Source organism: Natator depressus, chromosome 9 (assembly GCF_965152275.1).
Source record: "Natator depressus isolate rNatDep1 chromosome 9, rNatDep2.hap1, whole genome shotgun sequence".
Lineage (NCBI taxonomy): Eukaryota > Metazoa > Chordata > Testudines > Cheloniidae > Natator > Natator depressus.
In genome coordinates, this window is record NC_134242.1 from 42,566,943 (window position 1) to 42,582,073 (window position 15,131).

At 43.3% G+C, this 15,131-nt stretch overlaps 1 protein-coding gene across 3 annotated transcripts in view; it reads right to left on the reverse strand.

Moving 5' to 3' along the window:
• The window catches only part of ST6GAL1 (ST6 beta-galactoside alpha-2,6-sialyltransferase 1), a 108,054-nt gene that overhangs the window by 27,747 nt on the left and 65,176 nt on the right, over positions 1-15,131 (reverse strand). For all 3 annotated transcript variants that reach the window (XM_074963981.1, XM_074963982.1, XM_074963980.1), the window contains one exon: positions 828-974. The gene's annotated coding sequence lies outside the window, so the exon portion shown is untranslated. The remainder of the gene's footprint in view (positions 1-827; positions 975-15,131) is intronic.

Sequence of the window (15,131 nt, forward strand, 5' to 3'; positions counted from 1 at the left end):
AAATTTTGACCTCTTGGAGCCAATCTTATACTTCTGATTGAACAAACCCAGTATCCCCAAGTTTCAGCCATTCATTCATAAGCACAGATGTCTGACCATATAAAGCTCCCTTTATTTTCTATTTCTATCATCCGTGAACTCTCAGAGAAAGGAATGGGGCCACTTAAAAGGCAGGTGATGGTACAGACTGAGCCATGGAAAATAGATCTGCAAAACTAGGGCCAAATATGCAAACCTTTCCTTGTGTTTGTCTTACGGCTGGTCTACCCTACAGAGTTAGGTGGCTTAACTACGTCCTTCAGAGCTGTGTAAAATTTCACACCCTGTGCAATGTAATTAAGATGACTTAAGTGCTGGTGTAGACATCACTAGGTCAATGGAAGAATTCTTCTGCAGGCCTAGCTACTGCCTCTTGGAGAGGTGGAATTTACTACAGTGACAGAAGAACCCCTTCTGTTACTCTAGTAAGTGTCTACACTACAGTGCTGCAGTTGTGCCGCTGTAGCATCTCTAGTGTAGACATAGCCCCAGCAACAGGAGCAGTCCCATTGAAATCAGCAGGACTCATGCGAGTGAAGACTACTCAAGTCCATATAGAGCTGATCCTGGGTCTACTAAAATTAACAGGAATTTTGTCAGCTTGCTAATAGGAGCAAGCCCCTGTGAACTTAACACTTAACCACTATCTAGCACTCTACATCCTCAAAGCACTGTCCAAATATTGACTGGCTAAAGGACTGTTATCCCAATAAAGACAATGCAATCTATTATTAGACTTCAAAACAAAGTCTCCTCTGTATTATTTGAACTGCTAATGTATTTGTTACCTGTTGTTGGCTAATACTTGAGTTAGAGCAACCACTACTCATTTTTAAGTATCTGCAGGTTTTCTAACAATGGTGAGAAGCTGTGTTCTCTTACAAATCCAACAAGCCAGAGTGATGAGCAGATTTCTAATGAAGTTCACAAGCCACCTGCAAAAAAAGAAAACTTTATTAGAGAAATACCAAATACCAACAAGGATTTTCTTAGGTATGTGCTGGAGTCTTGCAGAGAGAATTCTGATCGTCAGACCTGTCTACCGCCAGCAGCAAAAAAATGTTAATCAAGTAAAACCCTTCCAAGAGCTCAAACGTCTATTGAAATGAGCAGGAATTGTTTAAACTTTGTCTGTGACAAAGCAAAACATCTTCTATCTTTCTGACTTAAAAAAAAACCCTAGAGAGTCTTACACCAAAATTTAGAGCCACCTAGCAGTTTGCATGTTCCATCTGCAGCCTGGCTAGCAAGGATATTACAGTGCACCCTGGTATTATTTTAAACCCCTGGAGAGCAGTACGTTTTCAGCAAATTTAAAGTGAATATGTGATGTTATTTTTAGAATCATTTAGTTAAACAGTGTCTTTGCGAGTTTCTCCTGAGTCTGAGACGCTCTGTCTTCTGACTAGTCACTTTTTGCTCTGCAAATATCTTATTGTACGTTCTGCAAAATAAAGTGTTCTTCCTGTATTATTGTATTCCTTCAGCATAAAAGCCACACCACCAAACAAACATGAAGAGTTTTATCTGCTGGAGAGGCTTAGTATTGCTTTTCACAATAGCACTACAGTACTTTGCATTCAAGTCTCTTTCAGAGGCCCCATTAGATGAGGGCCCCACAGCACTGAGTGCTGCGCAAACAGTAGCCTAAAATAAATTATTTCCTGTTTTCAAAAAGGATGTGGAGGAAGGAAACCATTTACAAAGTAAGTGATGGAAGCAGACACAATGAAAGAGAGAGGGAGACTTTACAAACCATTATGAGCCTGCAAAAAGTTACACACATGCTTAACTTTATGTTAACACTGAAATTAGCAGAACTGTGCACATGAATTAGGTACACTTGTAACTGTTTGTAGGATAGGGGCCTAGATTATTAAAACTTCTTTTAGTGTCAGTAGTGAGATAACATTAAAAGAGTGCAAATAGGCAGATTTGCAACACACATGCATTCAACCCACAGAATCAGTTGTTAAAATTCAAATAGGTTCCCACTTTCATTAAGGAACTTTTAATCACAAGTGTTTGTTATAACATGCTTCAGTAGGACATAATGGTATTTGCCTTTATTGACAGTCGTACATTAAACTAGTCTTTTTATAAATCAGTTCCTGGAAAGAGTTGAAGGAAGTTGTGAACTTAAAAATTTCCCTTCAGTCAGGAGTTTGGGGGTTTGTTTTTAAACCTGTTATTGTTTCAAGTAACAAAATTACAACAACAGATTGGAGGAAAAAATATCAATTTCATCAGTTTGTTTACTTGGTGTACCGGACAGCACCCCTGCTGGAATTAGGAGTACCAAACCCCTTTGCTTGAAGTAGTAATAACAAACAGGAAATAAATTGGTTCCAACATCAGCACCCCCAATACAAAAATTGTTCCAGCACCCCTGCATTGTGCCTAATCAGCTTCATGGTTTCCCCTGTACTGTTGGTAGGCTCTAATTCTGCAATCAATTATGCATATACTTAATTGTTCACATTGGTAATCTCATTGGATCAAATCCCCTATTGTTTGTGTGGACCTTCTGCTCAGCAAGAAGGGAGCGAAAATCATTTACCAAGTAGGAAAAATGTGGCTGTGAAAACTAATGATTTGTCAGGGGGCTTCCCAGGTAGGAGTAGTACCTAAAACTATATGTAATGCCGACAGACCACAGTCGGTGGCGGGCGGGATCGAACCGGGGACCTCTGGAGCTTAGTGCATGAGCTAAAAGCCAACCAGCTGTTATGCAGACTCAGTTTATCTCTCTCTTTAAGCTGTCTTGGTGCCACTAGATGGGACAGAACACCGCACTCAGGAGGTGTATGGGTTACATACTTGCCTTTCCCCTAGTTGAGGAAGCGCGTCCCGAGCTTCAGAGTCTTCCCAGTTGAGCCCCCACTTGTAACACCAACAGACCCCGGTTGCTGGTGGGCAGGATTGAACCGGGGACCTTTGGAGCTTATTGCATGAGCTAAAAGCCAACTGGCTGTTAGCTAAGGCTGTAGAGCAGACACACACTCTCTCTCTCTCTCTCTCTCTCTTTGTCTCTCTCAGTGCCACTAGATGGGACACAACACCACACCCAGAAGGTACATATACGCTTTTTTTTTTAACTGATTAAATATCAAGCTGATGGTGTCCATTTAATACACAGAGAATAGCTTTTACCCTCCTCAACCTAATATGAACTGGCACAGTTCCGCTGACTTCAGTGGACCTATGCCAGTTTACACAAGCGGAGACTCTGGCTATTAGTTTTGTAAATTAGTACTAATTTACTATTCATCTTTTTGCATAAGGTGGGACACAGCATTAACACAATCCACGAAAGACGGAGCTCTGAAAATACCATGTCACTGGGCAAAAAGCAAGCCAGAGCATTGACAAGAATACAGTGCATTGTATACGAGGTCTGCCATGAAGTTGGTAGTATGAGATGTTCCCAGGCTGCTTTACAGTTTGGCTTGATGTGTCACATTGCCGTAGCTGAGCTCAGCAGAGGTGCTTGAGATGGACCCCCACTGATATAAGCTAGAGGGAGCTGCTGGCAGCATTCTCTGTGCGGGAGATTTTGACTTTGGAAATCCCTCCTTGCCGCAGCCCGGATATATTAGCTTTGCAGGCGTGCTGAAAAACCCGTCTTTCCTCCCCCATCTCTCAGACTTCTGGGCAGGTGGAGGGCTAAGAGGTTCAGTGGCTATTTATTAGTGGACAGTCTTTTATATTGTGTTAATATATGGGCATCTACAGGTGTTTTAATATACTTGGGGCGGGGGAATAAAATCTGCCTGGGGACTGACCCTTTCATTGCTAGGGCATTCTTTAAATCATTTATGTTTTCCATGCTTAACGTTTCCCAAATGTCTTCAATTTATTTAACCTAGGGACATCCTTCCCTCCCTTTTCAATTAACTGTGATTTCACATGGGACTGCAGCCAGGAAATATGAGAGTAGTTTGGCATTTAGCTCACATTTTCTCTTGACTGGTAGATCGGGAAGAGTAGCCAATCTCATATAGAAGCAGAGTCACTTCCAAAAAATTGATAGGCACCTTCAGAACTTGTCTGAACTCACTCAACAGCCTGTTCCCCACTAAGCAGTGTAACCATCAAGCCTGTGTGTGTTTGGGGCCTTCCCCAGCTATAGGTCTAACACTCTCCCCAATCTGTCCAGTAGGAGGTTGCCAATTCACGTTGATTGGAAACCAGGTGCTTAGCACTATATTATAGGGTCCTGATCCTTGAGGGGGGCCTTTAGGTACTTCTGTAGCACAAATAATACGTTGCTTCGTTTTATAAGTTTGAAAGAAAAGTGAGCAAAGAATTTAAAAATGGACTCTACTGAATCACAGAATGTCCTTTGTTCATTTATTTTCACAACCATGGGTTAGTATTAATAAGACTTCATGGTGTACTGAAGTAGCATATTCGTAAAACTTATGTCCTAACAACATGAGATTTCTCTAGATCATCCTGCTACTGAATCTGCTCTGGCAAGGGGGAAGAAAATCATTTTTCTACGTAAATGGAAAAAAAAAAAGGTACAAATTAGGGTAGTGCAGACAGGCGATGTTCTATTTACATAACTGTAGATAAAATATTTGTTATAGACAGACACATTCATTCATACACCACAGGGGTGAACATAAAATGTGCTCCTATAAGTGAAACTTCAGAAAGCCTTCAAATATCATAATTATACGTCTTATATCAGGAGTGCAGAGCTCAGATAGCAGTACAGTCAAATAGGTATTTACATCAATAATGCAATATGCTGTCTTCTTCAGATCTACTGACATCTGTCATGTGGGATTATCAAGAGTCAGTTTCTCCAGAGCAATAGCACACCAATTTGTCAGCCAACAATGACAAAAATATAAGTATTCTAGTGGCAAATCTTGGTCCTATGCACAAAGCCTGAGTCAAAAGATTTTGCAGACTTCCCTAGAGCATTCCAGGAGCGAAATCCTATTCACGGGCTCAAAGACAGGCAGGCATAAACATAAGTACCCTGCTGAACTCAACCAGCAGTTCTGTACCTGTACATACATTATTCACAAGCCCACCTCCTCCCACTCCCCAAACTCCTTCATGCAGCACAGGGACCGCTTCATCAAAGAGCCCACTGGGTTATAATGGTGGCCAATGCCACTGAGTGGAGTGAAAGGGCAGCTGACTCAATAGGGAGGCTGCCACTGGTGTTCCATCCCAGAGATGAAAAGACATTCCACAAAGTCGCTGCTGTCATGTGGGAGAGTCTCTGAGACAGGGTGTCCATGGCTAATGTTATTTTTACAGACTCTTGATAACATCTGGGTTTCCCAAAGGGAAAGGCTACACTATAGTGCTACATCGGCTGGTAAAGACACACTATGCCGATGGGAGAGTGCTCTCCTGTCGCCACAGTTACTCTACCTAGGCGAGAAGTGGAAGTTATGTCAGTGGGAGAGCGTCTCCTGCCAACATAGTGCCAGTGTGGACAGCAAGAAACTTGCATCGCTGGGGGGGGGGGGGGGGGAGGAGAAGTGGCTTTTTCACACCCCTGACCAATGTAAGTTATATCAACTTAGGCTGTAGCGTAGACCTGCCCTAAGGGAAGAATAAGGAGCATATTTAGTGTTACGGAGGCCTAAGCTAGGAAACCAAAAAGATGTGAACTAGACTTATTGGAAAAGGGGTTTGGAATTTGAAGGAGAAGACATAAGGGGTGAATAAATAGGAAGGCGTAGGTGAGAACCAAACCAACTTTCAAAGATGGAGGAAGAATTAGGCCTCCAGAAATAAATCACATTAAATCCATGCCTGCTCTTCTAAAAAGTCAGAATTCCTTCACAGGGGCCTGGGCAATGCGCTGGCAAATGCCCAGACCCTCTCTAGATAAGCCATGACTGTGTCACTCTTGCACAACTGATGAGGTAACTTTGGTTTTGTGATTAAACTATCTGATAAGGATAGAATGGAACATGGGCACACATTTGCCAATGCGTAGGAACTGTCCCTCTGAAACAGTCAAAGAGTCATGAACAGATCCTATTCTCAGCAGATCCAGCCGATCCCAATAGAAAACATGTACCCCTATTTCCCGTTCTCAGATCTGAACCTTGAAAATGCATAAACAAGGTGTGTCGGTTGCTTTAGTAGACTTACACTGCCTGTGAAAAGCTCAGTGTTGCATGAAAATAAACAGCTGTTAACAGCACGTTTAAGTAGGTGTTTCTAAAACTACCAAATAGAACCAAAACCAGAAGGAGAGGAGAGTGAGGGTGGGTGGGGGGAGCCCCTTCAGTTTACATAAAGAGCATGGCTTAATTTAAAATGAGACACATTAGACTGACAAGCCACAGGACACCAGCTTATCTGTTTTGATTTTAGGAGAGTAAGTTATTCCATTAGCTTTGCATAAATTGAAAAACAGGTGCCAGGAGAGATATGACAAAAAGTCCCAGCCAAAAAAAGAAACTTTTAGAGAGCATGAGAGAAAGATAACTGCTCGGCTGCAAAACAAGTAAGCGTTAAACTTAAGGGGGAGATAATGCTATCAGTGAGGCCCTCATTTCTGGTTGTGTCAGCTCTTCCTCAGCTCTATGCTCAGAAGTTTATGTCAACAGTACCTGGGTGCTCTGAAAGGGAACTTTGCATTCAATATGTCAGCATTCCCCCCCCCCTTTTTTTTTTGCCAAACTTTAAAAGAGTTTTGCTTTTGCTCTTTGTAAGCATTCAAATAACATCAGTAAACAAGCTTTGTCAGACACCTGTGAGGAGTCTTAATTTCAAAAAGTGACCACCAAAATGGCATGCACAAAATGAGCTACAGTGCACCCAATTTCCTACTTTTGGCCCAGATCCTCAGCTGCTGTAAATCAGGATTGCTGTGTAAAGACATTGGACAGTGTACACCATCTGAAGATCTTGTTCCAAATGTATAAATCCTGCATTTTCATTTACAGTTAAGCATAGGCATTAATTTTAAACATTCTGATTTGAGCTGGTTTGCACTAGCGTTACTGAAATAAAAAAATGTTGTGTGCTTCATGCAGAATCAATTCCAGACACAGGATTGAGAAATGAGTTCAATTAATAGCTATGGTACATACTAATAGCAACTAGTGGAAGAAAATAAAAGATCATTTGTCCAATAGTACTAGTCTATTTCTGTGGAATAGACACAGTTCTCCACAAGAGGAACTTGAGATTCCTGTTTCTATTTTTATCCAGCCAGAAACCCGCTTTCAAACATACATACATACATACAGGAAATTGAGAAAGAAAAGTGGAGAGACTTGCCAAGCCTCACACAAATAATCGGGGCTCAGGAATATCTGACTTTCAGTCATGTGCGCAGTGGACTAGGTCATGCTGCCTCTCTGACAGCTACCGAATCTAGACTGAACTGACTGCAACAACAAAGTTGTTCTCTCTCTCTTTTTACAGTACCTGAATATTGTTAAGTCGGAACTAGAATAGGAAGGACCTTATAGCATGTGGCTATGTACACATCAGGGTGGATAAAAATCAGTGATTTAAAAAAAAATTGATTTTTTATTTAAATCGAATTTTTTTTTATAAAATACTTTTTGAGGAAAAAACCTATCTAAAGATAGTTTTAATTAAGATACATTATAGCTCAAAGAGAAAAGGAGTACTTGTGGCACCTTAGAGACTAACCAATTTATTTGAGCATAAGCTTTCGTGAGCTACAGCTCACTGCTGTGGAAAAAGGCTAATGTAGTGCCAATCTTTAAAAAAGGGAAGAAGGAGGATCCTGGGAACTACAGGCCAGTCAGCCTCACCTCAGTCCCTGGAAAAATCATGGAGCAGGTCCTCAAAGAATCAATCCTGAAGCACTTACATGAGAGGAAAGTGATCAGGAACAGTCAGCATGGATTCACCAAGGGAAGGTCATGCCTGACTAATCTAATCGCCTTTTATGATGAGATTACTGGTTCTGTGGATGAAGGGAAAGCAGTGGATGTATTGTTTCTTGACTTTAGCAAAGCTTTTGACACGGTCTCCCACAGTATTCTTGTCAGCAAGTTAAGGAAGTATGGGCTAGATGAATGCACTATAAAGTGGGTAGAAAGCTGGCTAGATTGTCGGGCTCAACGGGTAGTGATCAATGGCTCCATGTCTAGTTGGCAGCCGGTGTCAAGTGGAGTGCCCCAGGGGTCGGTCCTGGGGCCGGTTTTGTTCAATATCTTCATAAATGATCTGGAGGATGGTGTGGATTGCACTCTCAGCAAATTTGCAGATGATACTAAACTGTGAGGAGTGGTAGATACGCTGGAGGGGAGGGATAGGATACAGAAGGACCTAGACAAATTGGAGGATTGGGCCAAAAGAAATCTGATGAGGTTCAATAAGGATAAGTGCAGGGTCCTGCACTTAGGATGGAAGAATCCAATGCACCGCTACAGACTAGGGACCGAATGGCTAGGCAGCAGTTCTGCGGAAAAGGACCTAGGGGTGACAGTGGACGAGAAGCTGGATATGAGTCAACAGTGTGCCCTTGTTGCCAAGAAGGCCAATGGCATTTTGGGATGTATAAGTAGGGGCATAGCGAGCAGATCGAGGGATGTGATCGTTCCCCTCTATTCGACACTGGTGAGGCCTCATCTGGAGTACTGTGTCCAGTTTTGGGCCCCACACTACAAGAAGGATGTGGATAAATTGGAGAGAGTCCAGCGAAGGGCAACAAAAATGATTAGGGGTCTAGAGCACATGACTTATGAAGAGAGGCTGAGGGAGCTGGGATTGTTTAGTCTGCAGAAGAGAAGAATGAGGGGGGATTTGATAGCTGCTTTCAACTACCTGAAAGGGGGTTCCAAAGAGGATGGCTCTAGACTGTTCTCAATGGTAGCAGATGACAGAACAAGGAGTAATGGTCTCAAGTTGCAATGGGGGAGGTTTAGATTGGATATTAGGAAAAACTTTTTCACTAAGAGGGTGGTGAAACACTGGAATGCGTTACCTAGGGAGGTGGTAGAATCTCCTTCCTTAGAGGTTTTTAAGGTCAGGCTTGACAAAGCCCTGGCTGGGATGATTTAACTGGGAATTGGTCCTGCTTCGAGCAGGGGGTTGGACTAGATGACCTTCTGGGGTCCCTTCCAACCCTGATATTCTATGATTCTATGATTCTATGGAACAGGGTTTATAAATTCTAATTCTATAGTATGAGACAATGTATTAATGTAATGTTTAAGAAAAGTTTGTAAATGAGTTCCAATAGTTCATGGATTAGGGACCCAATCTTATGGGGTTCCAGGGGCTTCTGTATAGATTATTTAGGTTAATCTATCCAATGGGACTCAGTGCTCAGTCTAGAACAGGGGCGGGCAAACTTTTTGGCCTGGGGGCCACATCGAGTTTCCAAAATTGTATGGAGAGCCGGTTAGGGGAGGCTGTGTCTCCCCAAACAGCCAGGCATGGCCCGGCCCCCACCTCCTATCTGACCCCCCCCCCCCACTTCTCCTCCCCGATGGCTCCCCCGGGACTCCTGACCTATCCAACCCCCCCATCCCCTGACAGCCTCCCCCCTGGAACTCCTCCCCCATCCACCACCCCCTGCTCCCTGTCCCCTGACCACCCCCGGACCCTCCATCCCTGAGTGCCCCCTGCCACCCCATCCCCCTGCTGCCCCATCCAACCCCCCCCCCCTCATTCCTGACTTGCCTCCCCAGGACTCCTGCCCCATCCAACCACCCCTTCTCCATGTCCCCTGACCACCCTGGGAACCCCTGCCCTTGACTGCCCCCCGCCACCCCATCCAACCTCACTCTCCTTCCTCACTGCCCCCCCCACCCCCCCCGCGGGACCTCTGCCCCATCCAACCCCCTTGTTCCCTGCCCTCTGACCACTCCGACCCCTATCCACACTCCTGCCCCCAACCAGCCCCTCAAACTCCCCTGCCCTCTTTCTGCGCTGCCTGGAGCACCGGTGGCTGGCGGCGCTACAGCCGCGCTGCCCAGAGCACCAGGTCAGGCCGCGCCTCTGCAACTGCGCTGCCCGGCTGCCCAGAGCATTGCACCGGCAGTGCAGCGTGCTGAGGCTGCGGAGGAGGTGGAACAGCAGGGGAGGGGCTGGGGACTAGCTTCCCGAACCAGGAGCTCAGGGGCCGGGCAGGAGGCTCTCGTGGGCTGGATGCGGCCCGCGGGCCATATTTTGCCCACCTCTGGTCTAGAAGATACCATCGGAGTTGCTTAGTTTTGCAGTTCTCAAACTGTAGATTTGTGTCTCCAGAGGTAACATGCTTGGTAACAGCAAAAATGTTTTAAAATAAATAAATAATATCGAGAGGTGAAAAATAACAGACCTCAGCTCTATTGTCCCTCTGCAAATTTGTGTATGCAGAGTCAATCTCTTACCTCTCTCTAAAAGTGCAAAGTTTCAAAAAGTTCAATGAATAGAAGATTGTTGGGGGTGGAATAGATCTGGACAAGGAGAAGAAGTCTGGAGATAAATGTGAAACGCGAGGGACATATGCTTGTTTTGTTAAAATATTGTATGTTTGCTCTTGAAGAAAAAAATCCAGAATACTTAACATTGTTGTTTTAAAAAAAAAAGGAGTACTTGTGGCACCTTAGAGACTAACCAATTTATTTGAGTATAAGCTTTCGTGAGCTACAGCTCACTTCATCGGATGCATAAAGTGGAAAGTACAGTGAGGAGATTTTATATACACACAGACCATGAAAAAATACCCATTGTAAGGAGAGTGATCACTTAAGATGAGCTATTACCAGCAGGAGAGTGGGGTTGGGGGAGAGAAAACCTTTTAACAAGAACGTCTGAGGAACAGTGGGTGGGGGGAGGGGAGGAATAAACAAAGGGAAATAGTTTTACTTAGTATAATGACTCAACCACTCCCAGTCTCTATTCAAGCCTAAGTTAATTGTATCCAATTTGCAAATTAATTCCAATTCAGCAGTCTCTCCTTGGAGTCTGTTTTCGAAGTTTTTTTGTTGAAGGATAGTCTCTTTGAGATCAGAAATTGAATGACCAGAGAGATTGAAGTGTTCTCCGACTGGTTTTTGAATGTTATAATTCTTGACATCTGATTTGTGTCCATTTATTCTTTTACGTAGAGACTGTCCAGTTTGGCCAATGTACATGGCAGAGGGGTATTGCTGGCACATGATGGCATATATCACAGTGGTAGATATGCAGGTGAACGAGCCTCTGATAGTGTGGCTGATGTGATTAGGCCCTATGATGGTGTCCTCTGAATAGATATGTGGGCACAGTTGGCAACGGGCTTTGTTGCAAGGATAGGTTCCTGGGTTAGTGGTTCTGTTGTGTGGTGTGTGGTTGCTGCTGCGTATTTGCTTCAGGCTGGGGGGCTGTCTGTAGGCAAGGACTGGCCTGTCTCCCAAGATCTGTGAGAGTGATGGGTCGTCCTTCAGGATAGGTTGTAGATCCTTGATAATACGTTGGAGAGGTTTTAGTTGGGGGCTGAAGGTGACGGCTAGTGGCGTTCTGTTATTTTCTTTGTTGGGCCTGTCCTGTAGTAGGTGACTCGATTTCTGATCTCAAAGTGACTATCCTTCAACAAAAAAACTTCGAAAACAGACTCCAAGGAGAGACTGCTGAATTGGAATTAATTTGCAGATTGGATACAATTAACTTAGGCTTGAATAGAGACTGGGAGTGGTTGAGTCATTATACTAAGTAAAACTATTTCCCCTTGTTTATTCCTCCCCTCCTTTCCCCCCCCCCCCCCCACTGTTCCTCAGACGTTCTTGTTAACTCCTGGAAATGTGCTGGAAATGGCCCACCTTGATTATCACTTCAAAAGGTTTTCTCTCCCCCCTCCCCACTCTCCTGCTGGTAATAGTTCATCTTAAGTGATCACTCTCCTTACAATGGGTATTTTTTCATGGTCTGTGTGTATATAAAATCTCCTCACTGTACTTTCCACTTTATGCATCCAATGAAGTGAGCTGTAGCTCACGAAAGCTTATGCTCAAATAAATTGGTTAGTCTCTAAGGTGCCACAAGTACTCCTTTTCTTTTGCGAATACAGACTAACACGGCTGTTACTCTGAAACCTGTCATTGTTGTTTTAGTTAAATAAAACAATTTAAATGTCTGTCTGGTGATGTTCTCCTCCTAATACAGCATGGCAAGAAAACCCTTAAAATATTAATGATTAATCTGTTGAACTGGAGATAGTTCACCTCCCATGACTTCATAAATATCTGCTTCAATTACCTTTTGTAAATGAAATAACCAAACCATCATTCATTTTCTGACATAGCTGTAAAACTAATCTGAAAAGTTTTCAAAATAAATCACTGTTTGAAGATGTATAGTGTATACCTTCTAAAAATGAAACCTACATCTATCTCTGACTTGTGAAGAATATGTATTAAGGTTATAACAACCAACAAGAATGTACTTTTATGTAGAAAACCATGATTAAATCAAGTCTTCTTGACTAGTGATTTAAACCATGATTTAAATCAAATACACCCTGGTACACATTACAGGTTACGCAGGTGTAAGTTATGTCACTCAGAGGTGTGAATAAACCACCCCCCGAGTGACACAGACCTCAGCGCTGGGGTGGACAGCACTATGCTGGCAGGAGAGCTTCTCCTGCTGACATAGCTACCACCGCTTGAAGCGGCTGGAGTAATTAAGAATTACTGTAAGCACCGTCGTGTGGCCATATCCTTTGTTTCTTGTGTGATACAGGCAGCTCAACTAATTTAATGTAAAGGAAAAACACTAAGATATTGAAAGTTTTGGTTTGTCTTTTTTTTTAAAAAAGGAGTTTGACCTTCATAGAGCAAGTGTAATCAGTAAGCTTGCTTAGTATGTACTCTTTGATCAGGACAACAAATGTCAGCTGATTAAGGTAAGCAGCTATCAGAGAAAATGATGTGCATTGTATTGATATATCTGCTGATAACTGATGGGATCTTTCATTTCATTTATTCCCTAAGTAACTGATGTTTAATATACTTTCACACACTGATGGACAGATAGAATCAGAGCATCCACCACTTAACGCAGAATTTCAGATGTATATTTTATACAGTGGGGCGTTAAACACATCAGAAGAAACGCTGATACGAGTAAATGGAATTTAACAGAGCCCCAGTTCACACTTAAAATTTAGAATGATCTAGCTATGCCGCTCAGCACTGTGAAAAACTCACACTCCTGAGCGCTGTAGTTAAGCTGACCAAACGCCTGGTGTAGACGCTGGAAGAATTCTCTCATCGACCTAGCTACCACGGCTCAGGAAGTGGATTACCTGCATCAAGGGAAAAACCCGTCCGTTGATTTAAAAGCTGTACCACTGCAGTGCCCAAAGTGCAGACACACCCTAAGTGAATTTCCAGCACAGCAGTAAGTTTTCATGGTGAGCTTTGGTATGGGCTGACATGGCAGTGCCCAGGCAGGGACACAGATCAGGTGGGGAGCTGGGTTCCAGGCTGGGAGCAGCGTAGAGGCAGCATGCTCATTGCCTTGCAGCGTTCAAGAACCTCTTGCATCATGCGGAGTTTAGTGGCTTAATAGAGCACCTACTGGAGGCTTTGGAAGGTTATGAGTAAAATGTGTAGCTCTTGGACTCTCAAAAGTGATTCTGGTGGGAGTGGTGGGTATTGGAATCGCATATCAACAGTGATATCAAAAGGCTTAGTACCTTATTTTTTAGGGAGCACGAATCAGTGTGCTTAGTCTTATACAAACCATACAAAAATATGGCTCCTGCCCCTAATTCTTTTACATTCAGAGGCCTACACTGTGGTTTAATTATGGCCTGTGTTCATACCCCCCACCAAGAAGAGAGGAGAAGCTGCTAGAGGAATTCTGGCCAAATCAGCCTGAATTCCTCCTAGGGCCAGGGAGCACTGCTTGACAGAGTGGCAGCTCTGCCATCATTTAAAGACTGTGCAATCATTTCCCCTCCACACTGGGTCTGCAGCATCTACCGATGTGGAGGATGGGAGAGGTCAGGTCCTGGCCCCCGCCTCACTCCATCACCTTTTGGGAGGCTGATGCTTATGTCTATGCTCCGCAATTGGTTTGTGACGGCTCCTGCTCAAGGATCAAGGTAAAGCTCTTCATCCTTCTGCTTTCATGGGCCAGCCTTAATCTAGTCCTTAATTAGAAAGAACTGTAGTTCGGACAAACAATGCACAGGAATACCAGAAAACTGCCTAATCGAAGTATGGCTCTCAGTTACACACATGCTTCTTTCATTGGTGGATTATCACTCCTATGTTATAACTGAGGCACAGTTATATAACCTTCACCTGGTATTGACTGGCACAGCTCAAATACAATGCAGCTTCATGATATGAAGACACTGGAGCCTGCAGAATATTTATTACTAGTGATGATGCATGAGAAGCAACAAGCTCAGCTTGATTCCCAGAGCCTGGCATGAGTTTGGAAGACTGGTAGTTCAAAAGTGTTCAGTTTACTTGCAACTATTAGGCTGAATCAGTGAGATGACAGATACATACCCCATGGGTTCACTTTTACAACAACTTCTCGAAGTGGCCTTGCATTTAAACAATACACTTCCTCTCTTAGGGTTCAAGCAAACCATGGAACTGCTTTCTTTTGTGGACTCAAAAGGAAATGATTGCTTGTTGTTTTAAAACCTCAGTTAAAGACTTATTTCCTTTTGAATGGAATGGAAAGTGAATGGAACATGCTGGAATAGCTTTTCAGAGGCTTTTCTCAGCTTCTCCTGGATTCAATCAATTTCAAATTGCCAGTAAAATGCTGCCAACTGCTAGGTATACGTTGTGAGGGGCTTTTAAAAATTCAAGGCAGAGCCACGCCTTAGCAATCATTTACTTTTCCTGGCAGTCTGTGAATCGGCCTTACGCACTAAATCATTCGATTATGTTATTAAATCTTTTCAATGCAGTAAATGCTTCATTGGTCATTTCATTTAATAATGTCTCCAATTTTTCTTACACTAGCAGTTTCGAGTTCAGCTAGAAAAAAATGACTCGTTCATGTGATGCATAAACATGACTGGGAAAAATTTTACTGCTTTCTCATTAAAACATAGAGCTGGGTTTTCAGAAGTGCTCAGTGTTAGCCTAATTCTCTTCCCACTGAAGTGCTGGTAGATCTCCCAC